This window comes from Bos taurus, chromosome 6, assembly GCF_002263795.3.
Source record: "Bos taurus isolate L1 Dominette 01449 registration number 42190680 breed Hereford chromosome 6, ARS-UCD2.0, whole genome shotgun sequence".
NCBI classification, from domain to species: Eukaryota; Metazoa; Chordata; class Mammalia; order Artiodactyla; family Bovidae; genus Bos; species Bos taurus.
In genome coordinates, this window is record NC_037333.1 from 42,188,321 (window position 1) to 42,204,616 (window position 16,296).

Sequence of the window (16,296 nt, forward strand, 5' to 3'; positions counted from 1 at the left end):
AAAAGGACTCTGAGTTTTTAAACACTTGGTGCTGGCCTCGTATTTAAAATGGGAAAAGGTGAGCATCTTGCAGCCTTTGCCTCTTTCCGAGGGGAGGCCACAACATAGTCTCAAGGATTCAGAAAATAATGGGCAAATAACCTCAGGATTACTGCTGCAAACTAGAAATCCACTTGGTTATTCTGTGGCCTCCAGTAGGAAGGTCTTCTTTTCTTGGCTCGACTGTGTTCACCACCCTCAAGGGACATTTAGAGATAATGAGCAATTACAAGCTTTGGAAAGGCAGATTTATAGCCTGATAAACATCCAAGTAAAAACTGGCGGGTTCATTTATCCTGAGAGGGTGTATGATGTGGAACTCACCCCCTCCACGGTCAACAGGAATTCTTGCCGCATGCTCTAACGGTTAAAAGCAAAATCTCAGTTATCAAAAAAAATCCTTGATTTTATACATCTCTGCACAAGTAGTTGTGATCCCTTGATGCTCAGCTGTGTCCGACTCTTTGTGACCCCAGGGATTGTAGCCCACCAGGCTTCTCTGTTCACGGGGTTTTTCCTTAGGAAGCCTAAATATTTTACCAGATAAATACTTATGGCAGATAAAGACCTTTCAAAGTCCATCTTTATCTCCCTTGCTGGACATCAAAGTGTCTCATTTGCTGTGTCTGACCAGCAAGAGACCCTTCCTCTCCCTGCTGACCCCAGGGCAATGTTGGAAGGGGTTTTCAGATGTAAATGAAAACCTTTTTTATATGTTGAGCTATAGATATGTGGTAGTCTCTAGTCACAGGGTGATGAGACCTCTTCTTCCTTCTAGTAATATAATTCTTAAGTGTAGTTGCATGTTGTATTAAAATTCTTAGTCTGTGATTTTCTTTTCTATAGCACTTGTCTCCAACAATAGTTAATAACCCCCTTTTTCCAACTCCCAACTATTGCTATTACACTTCCGTCTCAGATGCTTGTAGATTTCACCTTTCAAACTCTCCCTTTCAGACTCTTCCTCTTTTATCTCTGGCTCATGTAAATATTTTCTTCTCCTTCCAGATTTCCCTTCTAGCCTTTGATTATGGAAATCACCATGAAGTCCTTTCCCTCTAACACTATGTCAGTCCCTTCTGTCCTTTTCCAGGGTGATTTTAAACAAAACTCTTGGGACTTCCCAGAGATTGAGACTTTGCCTTCCAATGTGGGTGGGGTGACGGTTGTGGGGTCTGAAAAGCTAAGATTCCACATGTCTTGTGGCAAAAAAAAAAAAGAACATAAATAACAGAAACAATACTGTAACAAATTCAATAAAGAATTTTAAGATGGCCCATTTCAAAAAAAATCTTAAAATAACAAATAAGTAAAATAAGCAAGTGAAATTCTTTGAGGATTTTTGGACTGCCCATTTATAAACACCTTGGGATGCAGACCTATGTCAGAACTGGTTATGGTTAAACCTGTCAGGAGTGTGTTTTCCTTTTAGAGGTAGACTTCAGACAGGCAGTTTTTCTTGTAGATCCCTAAGGATATGGAATGAAAGTTTTATTTCTAGCTTATGATTCAAGATGAGGCCTTTTGGGCTTCCAGCTTTGGGAGAGAGTATTTCTTACCATTCTCCTTACTTTGGGTGGCCCTTGCTTTATTGACTATGCCAGAGCCTTTGACTGTGTGGATCACAATAAACTGTGGAAAATTCTTAAAGAGATGAGAATACCAGACCACCTGACCTGCCTCTTGAGAAATCTGTATGCAGGTCAGGAAGCAACAGTTAGAACTGGATATGGAACAACAGACTGGTTCCAAATAAGAAAAGGAGTACAGCAAGGCTGTATATTGTCACCCTGCTTATTTAACTTCTATGCAGAGTACATCATGAGAAATGCTGGACTGGAAGAAGCACAAGCTGGAATCAAGATTGCTGGGAGAAATATCAATAACCTCAGATATGCAGATGACACCACCCTTATGGCAGAAAGTGAAGAGGAACTGAAAAGCTGCTTGATGAAAGTGAAAGTGGAGAGTGCAAAAGTTGACTTAAAGCTCAACATTCAGAAAATGAAGATCATGGCATCCGGACCCATCACTTCATGGGAAATAGATGGGGAAACAGTGGAAACAGTGACAGACTTTATTTTTTGGGGCTCCAAAATCACTGCAGATGGTGACTGCAGCCATAAAATTAAAAGACGCTTACTCCTTGGAAGGAAAGTTATGACCAACCTAGATAGCATATTCAAAAGCAGAGATATTACTTTGCCAGCAAAGGTCCGTCTAGTCAAGGCTATGGTTTTTCCTGTGGTCATGTATGGATGTGAGAGTTGGACTGTGAAGAAGGCTGAGCGCCGAAGAATTGATGCTTTTGAACTATGCTGTTGGAGAAGGCTCTTAAGAGTCCCTTGGATTACAAGGAGATCCAACCAGTCCATTCTGAAGGAGATCAGCTCTGGGATTTCTTTTGAAGGAATGATGCTGAAGCTGAAACTCCAGTACTTTGGCCACCTCATGCGAAGAGTTGACTCATTGGAAAAGACTCTGGTGGTGGGAGGGATTGGGGGCAGGAGGAGAAGGAGATGACAGAGGATGACATGACTGGATGGCATCACTGACTCAATGGACATGAGTCTGAGTGAACTCCAGGAGTTGGTGATGGACAGGGAGGCCTGGCGTGCTGTGATTCATGGGGTCGCAAAGAGTCAAATATGACTGAGCGACTGAACTGAACTGGGCCTTGTTTCCTACACTTGCAAGGCTGTGATAAATCAAGGATTCATTTTCTAGGATTAAGTGAATGCTCTCAGATGTAAGGCTAGCTTAAGTTCCATTGCTCAGTGGGTGCCCACTTTCTCTTAGTTTCTGGTTGGAGTGTTACTCACTTTCAATCTAGTCCTTTGAGGCTTGGAAGATGATTTTAAAAATCTGTTATCTTGAATTTTCAGTTGGTTTCAGAGGAAGCATCAGTTGGTGACCCTTATTACCTGCCTACCTGCCCAGCCCACCATCTCATCAGAAATAATTCCTGACAAGATTTTCTGAAATTCAACCAAACTCTTGTCCAAAAAAACCCCACCTTGGTCATGATATTAGGGGAAGCACAGTGATTGAAACTGCCTACCCTGGCCAGGCACCATAGTAATCATTTGCATGAGTTGTTTTATGACAGGAGATCCCGATAAGGAATACAGAACTAATAAGCCACCACCAACTGGAAGAGTTCAGGAAAGGTCGAAAGGAGACACCCCGTGTCCGTCCACTTCCCTCTTCCCCAGAATCCCTCTCGCTAGCATCGATCTTGGCTGAGCAATGCGTGCGCCACCAGGAAAGACTCTGAATTAGAATGATTGGCCAAAGACCACCCGGAAACTAATCCCATCGCCATAAAACCCGACACTGCGAGCCATGTGGCAGACCAGTTCTCCTGGGTTCCTTTACCCTACTGCTTTCCACCCGGGTGCCCTTTCCCAATAAAATCTCTTGCTTTGTCAGCACATGTGTCTCCTCGGATGATTCATTTCCGAGTGTTAGACCAGAGCCCAGTTTCGGGCCCTGGAAGGGGTCTCCCTTCCTGCAACAATGATGTCTTTTTTAAAAAAAAAAATTTCATTGCTGTATTTGATTTGCCATCATTTTGTTTGGGATTTTTGCATATGTGTTCGTATGTGAGACTTGTCTAGAATTTACCTTTCTTGAATTGTCCATGCCTAGGAGAAGGCAATGGCACCCCACTCCAGTACTCTTGCCTGGAAAATCCCATGGACAGAGGAGACTGGTAGGCTGCAGTCCATAGGGTTGCTAAGAGTCGGACACGACTGAGCGACTTTACTTTCACTTTTCACTTGCATGCGTTGGAGAAGGAAATGGCAACCCACTCCAGTGTTCTTGCCTGGAGAATCCCAGGGACGGGGGAGGCTGGTGGGCTGCCGTCTATGAGGTCACACAGAGTCGGACACGACTGAATCGACTTAGCAGCAGCAGCGGCAGTATTTGTGTCAGTCATTTAGCCTCACAAAATGATTTGGAAATTGCTCCCACTTCTTTCATTCTTTCACAGATTTTGTGTAAGATTGAAGTAAAAATTTGATAGATGATTACTGTAAAACTGACATAGTACTTCTTTGTGAAAAGATTTTAAATGAGTGATTTTATTTATTGGATTTAGGATCATTTAGATCTTCTATTTCTTTTTCAGTCAGCTCTGTCTGATAATTCAATATTTTCTAAAATTTATCTTCTCACTTGTCTTAAAATTTGTTGGTCAAGAGTTTTTAAAACCTTGTGGTGTTTTCATCCGTAATGCATCTGTGGTTGTGTCCCCTTTTAAATTTCTAGAATTATTTATCCTTTCTCTTTTTCCTGGACAATCTTTCCAGTGGTTTATCCTTTTAATTAATCTTTTCATGTAGCTTACTTTTGGCTGAGTTGAATGCCACTATTATATATTTTTCTATTTTACTAATTCCTTCTGCTATCTTTGATATTTTCTTTTCTTTTTAACTTTTTTTTTTGGCATATAGTTGATTTAAAACATTGTGTTAGTTTCAGGTGTACAGCATATTTTCTTTTTTAAAAAATTCTTTTGGGTTTATTGTAGTTTTGTCTTTCCTTTCTTATTTTAGATGCTTAAAACCTACTTTTTCAAGTTCTTTGTTTTTCTAATAGACTTGCAGTTGGGCTATTGCTATTGCTATGTCGCTTCAGTCGTGTCCGATTCTGTGCGACCCTATAGTTGGCAGCCCACCAGGCTCCACCGTCCCTGGGATTCTCCAGGCAAGAACACTGGAGTGGGTTGCCATTTCCTTCTCCAATGCATGAAAGTGAAAAGTGAAAGTGAAGTCGCTCAGTCGTGTCTGACTCTTAGCGACCCCCTGGACTGCAGCCTACCAGGCTCCTCACCCGTGGGATTTTCCAGACAAGAGTACTGGAGTGGGGTGCCATTGCCTTCTCCGAGTTGGGCTATAAATTCCCTCTAAAAACCACTTTAGCTGTATACTTCAACTTTTGATCATTGGAAGCAGTATGTTTAAATGTTTATTCATTTCCATTTTTATTTCTTTTTGTCATTGTGGGTTTTATCTTAATTACATTCTTGTCAACTAATGCATCTTGTATGGTGTTGTTCATTAAAAATATATATATATATATATTTTTTATGATTTGGTGCCTGGGAATTTGTATAAGCATTTCATGTCTTCTCCAATTGTTAAGTACAAAGTTTTACATGTATCCATTAGGTCCAGCTTGCTAATTGTGTTGTTTAAATGTCCTATACTCATGCAATTTTTTATTTTGTTCTGTTTTGTTTTGCCTACTTTAGGTATTGTGGGGGAGGACATAGTCTTTTCCTTCTACCCATCTTGGTTCCTTGGCTGGGGCTCTGTAAATTAGACTAACAAAACACAGATTAACAAGAGAAAAAGAAATTAATTAACATGTGCATTATACCTGTTCCCTGGTAGCTCAGTGGTAAAGAATCTGCCTGCCAATGAAGAAGACACAAGAGATGACAGTTGATCCTTGGGTTGGGAAGATCCTCCGGAGGAGGAAATAGCAACCCATTCCAGTATTCTTGCCTGGAGAATTCCATGGACAGAGAAGCCTGGTGGGCTATCATCCGCAGGGTCGCAAAAAGTTGGGCATGACTGAGCATGCACCACTACATTATACATATATTTGGGAGCTTTCAGAGATGAATAACTTAAAAGGGTGATTAAAATTTGGGGTCTACGTACCTAACTTAGTAGGGGAAAAGGGAGGGGGAGAAAGGGCACTTATGGAAAGGCAAATGATTTTTTGGCAGGATAAATGCACCCTGGAAAATGAATAGAAACATGACAGCTTGTAACATGTCAGTCTGGGTGTGGTCGTCACTTTCTCTAAGGAGAGACGACTAAGAGTTACTCTAGGAAGGGTGTTTATGACACTTGAGCTCTTTTGGGAAGCTCTGCTTTTAGACATACGAGTGATTGAAGAAACTCAAAAGCCTTCAGAACAAAATAATTCTTATGTCAAAGTGTCATATTTTGAGGTGACAAATTCTGATTCTCTTTACAATCAATCATTGAAAAAGATATTTTAAAATCTTTCACTGTGACGGTGTACTTGCCAATTTTGTAAGGTAGTTGTGCCTTCTTTTAGAAAAAGATTTTATAAATCTTTATTTTTCCAACTACAATAGCAATACATAATTGTTATAAAAACTCTTCAAACAATACAGAAATATATAAAAGTTGAAACTGAGTATCCCCAGTATCTTCACACAATCATTTTAACCATCTGGTGTATAATTTTTCCATAATGTTTTCAAGGTATGTGTATGTTTGTGTGTGTGTGTTTTCCTGGAAAGTGCTATTATTATTTTTTAATTGAAAGGCTACATTGGGATGATGTTTTAAAAGGAATGGCTATTGCCATTATTTCATAGAGAAAGGTAATTTTATTTTTAAATTAATTTTTATTGAAATTTAGTTGCTGTACAACACTGTTAGTTTCTATTGTACAGCAAAGTGAATCAGCTATACATATATTAACACATATAGCCCCTCCTTGAATTTTCTTCCCATTTAGGTCACCACATAGCACTGAGTAGAGAGCCCGGAGCTGTACATGCCTGACCATAACACTCTCATCCCCAGGCCATGGTTCTCCTCTATCCCCTTTCCTTTCTCTTGGCCTCATAATTTCCACTGATGGCTTGCACTGCAGTCACTTTGTGAAGGGCTTGTTGACTTCTCTGATATTCTCTCACATTCTATTTCTGGTATAGGCAGTTTTGTTTCTTAGTATCTGGGATCCTTTGACATCTAATGCTCTCCTGAAGTGACACACAACAGAAAATCCATTTTCCTATTCTCAAAGGCAGGGCTTCCCATTCCATCCATGAAGTCTCATAGTGACTTTAATTCTGAGTCATAGAACAATTTGTCCCAGAACACATAGTTTTGCTCAGTCACATTTTTTTACTAAGTTTGGTGGTGGACAGCACCCTGTCCTAGAAAGGGAAGGTGAGCTTAAAATTGTGCTATTGGAAAGAACTGATGAGGGGTTTTCAAATGAGAATAATATGTGACATAGCAACAATATGAGGCCAGAAAATTGCTGTATAAGAAAATGTACATACTCTACAATAAAGATTAGGTACTAACATATACCTACATATATAACCACCTAAGTGGTTTCAAATGCATTATCTAATTCAATTTTCCAAATGTAAGAGCGCATTGTGTGGAGAATTTGTTTTGTGTTAAACTGGCTAAGTTGGAGCTATGTTTCCAGAATTTCCTTTCTGGTATGTAGCCCTGCATGGGTCATAATAGATTTACATATTAATTTTATCTTATCTGTAATTGTGAGTATAAATACATAACATTAAATTAACCATCTTAAACTTTTTTTTTTTGCTGCAAAAAGCTTTATTGTTTCCATTTGCTTCAAGGCTTGAGAGAGGTTTCCAGTGTGTTAAATAGCTGCCCAGTGGCAGCAGAGAGGGGTTTAGGCACAAGCTCTGATATTAGTGGGGCTCCTCAAAGGCCACAGGGCCCCAGGGGTTCCTGATCGTGCTTGAGGGTGCTTTCAAAGAGATATTCACCCACTCCAGCCTGGGGAGCAGCCAGCCTGTGGAGGTTGGTCAGGTGGTAACTCATCAATTTCACCTCCTTGTCTAGGAAGTGGCTCTCCAGGAAGTCACAGAGGTGGGGGTCTGTGCGGGCAGAGCGTAGGCCATGCAGATTCAAAAGGCCTGGTTTGGGGTCTTCTCCATGAGAAGGATGGCTTCCATGGTGTCCTGGGTTTTACCCCACTTATCTTGAGATGGCTTTTGCATGTCCAGAAAGAGGGCACAGCTGCTGCGCTGGTCTTGTATTTTCAAGAGAAGCTCCATGCCCTTGAACTTCTCCTTGGCCAATTTGCACAAAAAAGTGGTCCACACCCTCCAGAGTCACATCATCGTGGTTGAAATAGAAGCCCAGAGAGAGGTAGGTGTAGAAGGCCCTCAAATGAATGTTGACAGTGGCCTCACCTTGGTGGAATAATTCTGATGAATTTGGGAGCTCATGGTTGATCAGTAATAAGGAGTTAAGCTCAAAAAATGGTGTTGGCTGGTCCCAGTGATCTTGGACAGCTGAGTGGCTGATTTCAAATGTTGCGGCTAGAAAAAAGTTGGAGGGTGGTCGGAGGCTGGAGCAAGGGGCATCCCTGTGTCTGTTCTGACCAAGCACTGTTGAAGCAAGATATGAAGCAAGAGACAGACCTCTGAGTGCACTGCCCATCTTAAGCTTTTTTTAAGTGTACAGTTCAACAGTGGTAAGTACAGATCTTCCGCCACTTATGATGGGCTTAACATCCCCGTAAACCCTAATCTAAATTGAAAATGCATTTAATACACCTAACCTAGTGAACATTCTATTATTAGCTTAGCCTAGTCTGCTTTAAAAGTGCTCAGACACTTACCTTAGACTATAGTTGGACAAAATCATCTAACACAAAGCCTATTTTATAATAAAAATGTGCTGAATATCTCATGTACTTTATCGAAACTGTTATTGTACTGAAAGTGGAAAACAATGATTGTATGGATACAGTATGGTTGTAAGCATATTGCTTGTTTATTCTCATGATCCAGTGGTTGCTGCTTCGGGGTATTGTGAGATAGGAATGTAGTGCCTATTGCCAGTCCAGGGGAAAGGTCAAAGTCCAAATTCGAAGTATGGTTTCTGTTGGATGCATATCACTTTGGCACCATTGTAAAGTTGAGAAATCATAAGTCAAACCATCATTAAGTTGGGGAACGTCTGTACATTCATCTTGTTGTACAACAGCTCTCTAGAACTTCCTCATCCTGTGAAACTGAAATTCTATTCCTTTTAAACACTAACCGTCCTCCCATCCCCCAGTCCTTGGCAATTACTTTTCTACTTTCTATTTACATGACTTTGACTACTTTAGACATCTCATATGAGTGGACTCATACAGTATTTGTTCTTCTGTGACCAGAGTATATCACGTAGCTTAATGTCCTCAAGGTTTATCCATGTTGTAGTATGTGATAGAATCTTTTTAAGGCTGCATAATGTTCCATTGTGTGTATATAAGACAGGTTATCCACTCACATATCAAAGGACATTTGAGTTGCTTGTCTACCTTTTGGCTCTTGTGAGTAGTGCTGCAACAAACACAAATGTGCAAACATTTCTTTGGGAACTTGCTTTTGACTTTTTTTGTTATATATCCAAAAGTGTGATTGCTAGATCATGTGGTAGTTCTATTTTTAATTTTTTTGAGGAATCTCTGTACTGCTTCTGTAGTAGTTTGTACCATTTTACATTTCTAGCAGAGTTTGCGGAGAAGGCAATGGCACCCCACTCCAGTCCTCTTGCCTGGAAAATCCCATGGACGGAGGAGCCTGGTAGGCTGCGGTCCATGGGGTCGCTAAGAGTCGGACACGACTGAGCGACTTCACTTTCACTTTTCACTTTCGTGCATTGGAGAAGGAAATGGCAGCCCACTCCAGTGTTCTTGCCTGGAGAATCCCAGGGACGGCGGAGCCTGGTGGGCTGCCATTCATGGGGTCGCACAGAGTCAGACATGACTGAAGCGATTTAGCAGCAGCAGAGGCAGCAGCAGCAGAGTTTGAGGATTCCAATTTGTCTCTATCATTACCAATATTTGTTGTTTTCTGTTCTCTTGATGGTGGTCATCCTAACTGATTTGAGGTAATGTGCTTATTTTGGTTTTGATTTGCCAAAAGAGAATTTTTGTGTGTAATTTGGAAGGTAAAAGTATAGTAGCAGTCATATTTTTATACTCTGGCAGCCAGCACATGTAGAGTTACCAGTAAAATACAGGATGCCAAATTAAGTTTGAATTTCAGATGAACAGAAATAATTTTAGTATAAATATGTCCCCGTGCTGCATGGAACATATTTATATTAAAAAGGGATTTGTATGTAATATTTGGCACATATTTATAACTAAAAAATTCACTATTATTTGCTGTTTATCTGAACTCAAATTCAACTGGGCACTCTGTGTATTTTACTTGCTAAATCTGGCAACACTAAATTCAGGGCACCCAGTACTGTTGTAGGTCATACACATTTGCGGAGGTTACATGGGTTTATTCTTTGATGTGGGAATAGGTCAAATTTGCAGAACCTCTGACAACTGCCATATCACTTCCTTCAATTTTGCTGATAGGTGTATACTTAGCTCAAGTGTTGAAAATTTCTTTCAGCTTCTCAGCTTGTATGTATGGGTAATATGACACATTTGGGAGAACCTCTATTTCTTTCATAAATGAGGTGTTTATGAAAGATATCAAGTTTTTTGTGCAGAGAACAGTTTAAATACCCTCACATTCTTCAGGGGCAGTTGTAATACTACACACTCATATGACAGTGTAACTTCCAATCCTACACTGTCTTATCTTTATTTTGTATGAGAAAGAATGGTGGGAAATCAGAGTATTTTGGTGGTCATTCTTTCATTGGTTTGGCAGTGGGAGCTTGTTGTTTGTTGTTCTTTAGTCTCTAAGTCATGTTGGACTCTTTTTAGATCCCATGGACTGTAGCCCACCAGGCTCCTGTGTTCATGGGATTACCTAGGCAAGGGTACTGGAGTGGGTTGACATTTCCTTCTCCAGGGGATCTTTCCTACCCTGGGATCAAGCCCCCCATCTCCTGCATTGACAGGTGAGTTCTTTACCACTGAGCCATCTGGGAAGTCCCTGCTGCCCCCGGCAAGGAGGCAGTGCTAGCAACAGCTTATCTCTGCATGGAAGGACAGACAGTCCCTGACATATGTGTCCATTAGTGGATGAATGGAGAAAGAATATGTATCATATATAGCCAGTGGAATATTGAGGCAGCATTTTAAAAAGTGATAAAGGAGGTGGCTTATCCAGCAGGATATTCCTATCATTGATGCTGGAGGCTTGGAGACAGTGAAAGACCAGTGTTGGTTCCAGAAGGACTCGTGGATTTCCCTCAGCCTTAATGGTTCCTATATGTCCTTATTTCCCAATTTTATGCTTATCTCCTTTTCTAAACTGCTGAACTTGCAGACTTTGGGCCACAGCAGCATGTACAAAAGCAACAGACCCACTTAGATAGTCTAATCAGCTCCCACAACTGTATAAGATCAAATCTCTGAAATAAATCACCTGTCTATCTGTATATCTATATCTGCAGCTCTATCTCTATCTCCCTCTGGTAATTCTGCTTTTTTGAACAAAACCTGAATGATACAGACTGCAATGTGTTTGTATACATCTTTATATGAAGACACTGATCTTAAGATGTTAAGTATCTTGTTCAAGGTTATACAAATATCAAGTGGCAGAAAGAAGCAATATCTGATCTGGGTCTCTCTATCTCTAAAAACCATAGTCAGGCTAATCTATTTTAGGGAATACAGTGGGGCAGTGACACATATGTGGAATATTAATTGATTGATGAATGTCACATTCCAAACAAGCAAGGTAATTAATCTAATTCAGCACTAGTGATTAGGTCTCGTTAATACTATATTTAGTAAGTGAGCATCTAATTTCTTTTAAGAGACATAGATAAATTGGAGAAATTTTTAGAAGATCAACCAGAGAGGGCTTTAGAAGGAAGAAATGTTAATGAAATAATGCAAGCAATGAAGTATACAGCAAAGAATAGAAGTCCTGGTTGGAGCAAAAGGATCACAATACAGTTCACAGAACTGGGCAGAGAAAAGATTTAAATCCCAGAGCACTAATAAAGGATTTTTCAGAGGCTCAGGCTCCTTACACAACATCTGCCATTCTAGAGAGCTACAAAAGGTGGCTACCTTGTACAAATTATCAGCTGAATACTCAAGTGCCTTAAATTATTTCAAACAAGTAAAATGGCCAGCCCCAAGACCCAGTCCCACAACCTCTTTATTTTATCAGTTCTAAGATACATTCCCTCTTTTTCGTATTTTTTTTAAATAGATTAATTTTAAGAGCAATTTTAGGGTCACAGAAAAGTTGAGGGGAAGGTACAGAAAGTTCCCACATGCCCCCTCTCCCTACACATGCAAGGCCTCTACCTCATTGTTTCCCACCAGAGTGGTATTTGTTACAAGTGATAAGCCTACATTTTCACATCATAATCACCCGAATACCATAACCTACCTTAGTGTTTATTCCCGGTATTGTACATTTTCTAGAGCAGTTTCAGAGCCCTCAACTCCTCTGTATTTCGTCTGCTCATTCTTCTCTCTTGCTGCTAAGTCGCTTGAGTCGTGTCCAACTCTGTGCAACCCCATAGACGGCAGCCCACCAGGCTCCCCCATCCCTGGGATTCTCTAGGCAAGAATACTGGAGTGGGTTGCCATTTCCTTCTCCAATGCATGAAAGTGAAAAGTCAAAGTGAAGTCACTCAGTCGTGTCCGACTTTTAGCGACCCCATGGACTGCAGCCTACCAGTCTCCTCCATCCATGGGATTTTCCAGTCAAGAGTCCTGGAGTGGGGTGCCATTGCCTTCTCCATTCTTCTCTCTTAGAAACTACCAAAACATGAAACCATGAAAACTTATTCATGTTTTGTCATCTTGGAAACTAGAATGTGTCTTATTTTAAATTGTACTCCACGTTTCTCAGTGGAATATAAAATAATGGTGCCTCTTGCAATTGGTGATGTCTTATAATATGTTAAGTATAGTCGTTTTGTGATCTTCGGCAAATTAAACCATCTGTGCCTAAGTTTCCTTATCTCTCTCATATAAGGCTATTGTGAGGAGTAAATGAGAAAACCATATGAAGTGTTTGCAGCAGAGTAAATTATCTATTGTCACAATGATGCTGTAAGACAGACCACACCAAAAATTGGTGGCTTAAAGTAATAACCTATTATTATTTCAGCATAGTGGTTTTGGAGAGCCAGACTCCTCAAGGCTCACTCCTGCGTCTGTGGTGAGCCGTGGGTGAATTGGGAAATGGTGCTAATATCAGCTGGCCTATCTCACATTTTGAGCCTTGACTAGGACAGCTCTCTGCTTCGTGTGTTCATTCATCTTCTGGCTGGTAACCTGGGCTTGTTCTCTTGGTGGCAGTGGAGATCCAAGAGTAAGCACAGAAGTCGAGGCTCAGAGCTGGCACGTCACTATGCCTCTCGAAGTCTGTGGGGTAAAGTATGTCACAAAGCAAACCCACATTCCAAGAGGGAGGAGATAGACTCCACCTTGGGACCAGAGCTCCAAAGAGCTCCAAAGTCACATCACAAAGAGTGTGGATATGGGGTGGGGTAGAGAAACTGGGGCTGTTTGGGGGAACAATCTATAACAGTCAGAGCCTGGCACATGAAGTGAAGTGAAGTGAGGTTGCTCAGTTGTGTCTGACTCTTTTCGACCCCATGGACTATAGCCTATCAGGCTCCTCCATCCATGGGATTTTCCAGGCAAGAGTACTGGAGTGGGGTGCCGTTTCCTTCTCCAGGGGATCTTCCCTACCCAGGGATTGAACCCGGGTCTCCCGCACTGTGGGCAGATGCTTTATCCTCTAAGCCATCAGGGAAGCCTGGCACATAGTGAGTGCTGAATAAATCATACCTGTCATTACAATCGTCTTCATTAATGAAGGACATCAATAATTATAAATTGACTTGAACTGATTTAGTCCAACTTGGTCAAAGGAGAGAGCACAAGTTTACCTTATGATGAGTGCTGGATGCAGCCCAGGCTGTTGATGTGCCCATCAGTCTCAGAAGCATATTGTTGTTTGGTTGCTCAGTCGAGTTGACTCTGTGTGATCCCATGGACTATAGCCTCCCAGACTCCTCTGTCCATGGGATTCTCCAGGCAAGAATACTGGAGTGGGGTGCCATTTCCTTCTCCAGGGGATCTTCCCAACCTGGGATCAAACCCGTGTCTCCTGCATTGCAGGTGAATTCTTTACCACTGAGCCACATGGGAAGCCCCTCAGAAGCACGAGGTGTTGGAATATAAAAGATGGAACGATATTCAAGTCCAACTACTCTCTCTTTACTTCATTGTGGGCAAAAAGGAGCTCAAAGGAGATAATGCTCTGAGATGGCATAGCAGAAAAGCTTGGATGTCCAAGTCCCATACCAATGCTCTTTATCATAAAATGCTGCTTCCTTTCCAAGTATAATGGTGAGAAACAAAAAGTTCTATTTCTTTTTAAATCCACAACAAAATAAAATGAGATAATACAAAATGTGATAAAATAAGCTCTTAAACATACAATCACAAGTATATATTTGTTCTTTTTACCATTTGCAATGTAAGCTTTTTGTTAGAAATTGTGTTCTTTTTAATAATGTATAAATATCGTATAAATACAAAAATAATTTTCAATTTTAATGACAGTTATTTCCTATTTCATATATATGCAATAAGTAGATTTTTTATTGGACTTCAATAAAAGTGGGTAGCACATGAAATTCAGACACACTTTTAGTGGAGGAGGCAAGGATAAATTTTTCTTCGTTTAGAGACAATGAAATGAACCATTTAGTATTTAAATACTTAGTAAATCTGATTTACCATTTCAAAGGACAAAGTCTATAAGAACACTTGAAATGACTGGTCATCAAAGACATTCTGAAAATACTTTTTGTTTAAAAATAAATTGGTTTAAAATTCACAAACCCAAAATAACACTAAAATGCTCAGCAAAATGCATTTATTACTTTGTCCCCTAATAAAAACCGCACACACCACACTTGTATTTGTGTGACTGTGTATATGTTACTTCCTTTACATATTCTCAAGCGTACATTAATCAGAGTTGATGGAGGGAACATTGGATTTGAATTCAAGAGACTCTGATGTGAAGTTGGAAGTTATAAAGCCCTGGTAGTCACATAAATTAGAGAAGCATATATTTTAAAGATTTCTGTGAAGGAGTTGTGTGCGTAGAGACAAACAGAAGTTCCTTGTCATTCTATAAGATGTGTTTTGTTTTTGTTTTAATCTTAATTTTTTTAAAATTGTAGTAAAATAAACACGATAGAAAAAGTATCATCTTAACTGCTTTTGCGTGACTGTTCAGTGATATTAAGTACATTCACTTTGTTGGATCATCACCATGGTCCAACCATAGAACTCTTGTCATCTTGCAAAACTGGAATTCTGTACCCGTTAAACAACAATTCCCCTTTCCTGTTCTCCTAGGTCCTGGCAACTACCAGTTTGCTTTTTGTCTCTATAAATCTGACTATTCTGACTATTCATATAAGTGGAATCATACAGCATTTGTCCTTTTGTGCCTGGCTTATTTCTTTTAGCATAATGCCCTCAAGGTTCCTCCATGTGGCATGTGTCAAAAATCCCTTCTTTTTAAAGCTGAATAATCTTCTATTGTGTATATTTATCACATTTTGTTTATCCATTTGTGGACACTTGGGTTGTTTCCATCTTTCGGCTATTGAGAATACTAAATATTTTTATCTGTGACATATTAAGAGTATTCAAATTGATGTGATTCTCAGTCAATATATCCATTTTTCAATTCATTGTGATGAAACTTCCAATTCATTTTAGCAAATCTAGAGAGGCTTACAGACTGAAAACCACAATCACAGAAAACTAACCAATCTAATCACATGGACCACAGCCTTGTCTAACTCAATGAAACTATGAGCCGTGCCATGTAGGGCCACCCAAGACAGACGGGTCACGGTGGAGAGGTCTGACAAAATGTGGTCCACTGGAGAAGGGAATGGCAAACCACTTCAATATTCTTGCCTTGAGAACCCCATGAATAGTATGAAAAGGCAAAAAGAAAGGACACTGACAGATGAACTCCCCAGGTAGGTAGGTGAAAGATTGAAGGCGGGAGGCAAAGGGGATGACAGAGGATGAGATGGTTGGATGGCATCACCGAATCAGTGGACATAAGTTTGAGTAAATTCTGGGAGTCAGTGATGGACAAGGAGGCCTGGCATGCTGCAGTCCTTGGGGTCACAAAGAGTCAGACACAACTGAGCGACTGAACTGAACTGAACTGCTGCTGTTGCTGTTTAATCGCTAAGTCTCTCAAGATCAAGAAACACTTTTGGAAGCTTTCATATGCTCCTCAGAGCTGAAGAAATCTCTGTGGGTTGACTTAAGTCTTCTCTGCCAAGAAATAGCCTGCCACCTTCTTGGATGCTGCTTTACCACACAGGTGCTGCCCCTGGGTGTGGTGGTGACATCTTTATAAGTATCATTGCCAAAATGTGCTGCATTGGCTGAGGTCCTTTTACCCTAGTGAAAAGTGAAGGTGTTTGTTATTCAGTCAGGTCCGACTCTTTGTGACCTCATGGACTGTAGCCTGAGGTTACAGGTTCTTCTTTCCGTGGG

At 40.5% G+C, this 16,296-nt stretch overlaps 1 pseudogene; it reads right to left on the reverse strand.

The window, feature by feature from the left end:
• Positions 1-7,406: 7,406 nt before the first annotated feature.
• Positions 7,407-8,197, reverse strand: LOC101904854 (ferritin light chain-like; annotated as a pseudogene).
• Between the last annotated feature and the right edge of the window lie 8,099 nt (positions 8,198-16,296).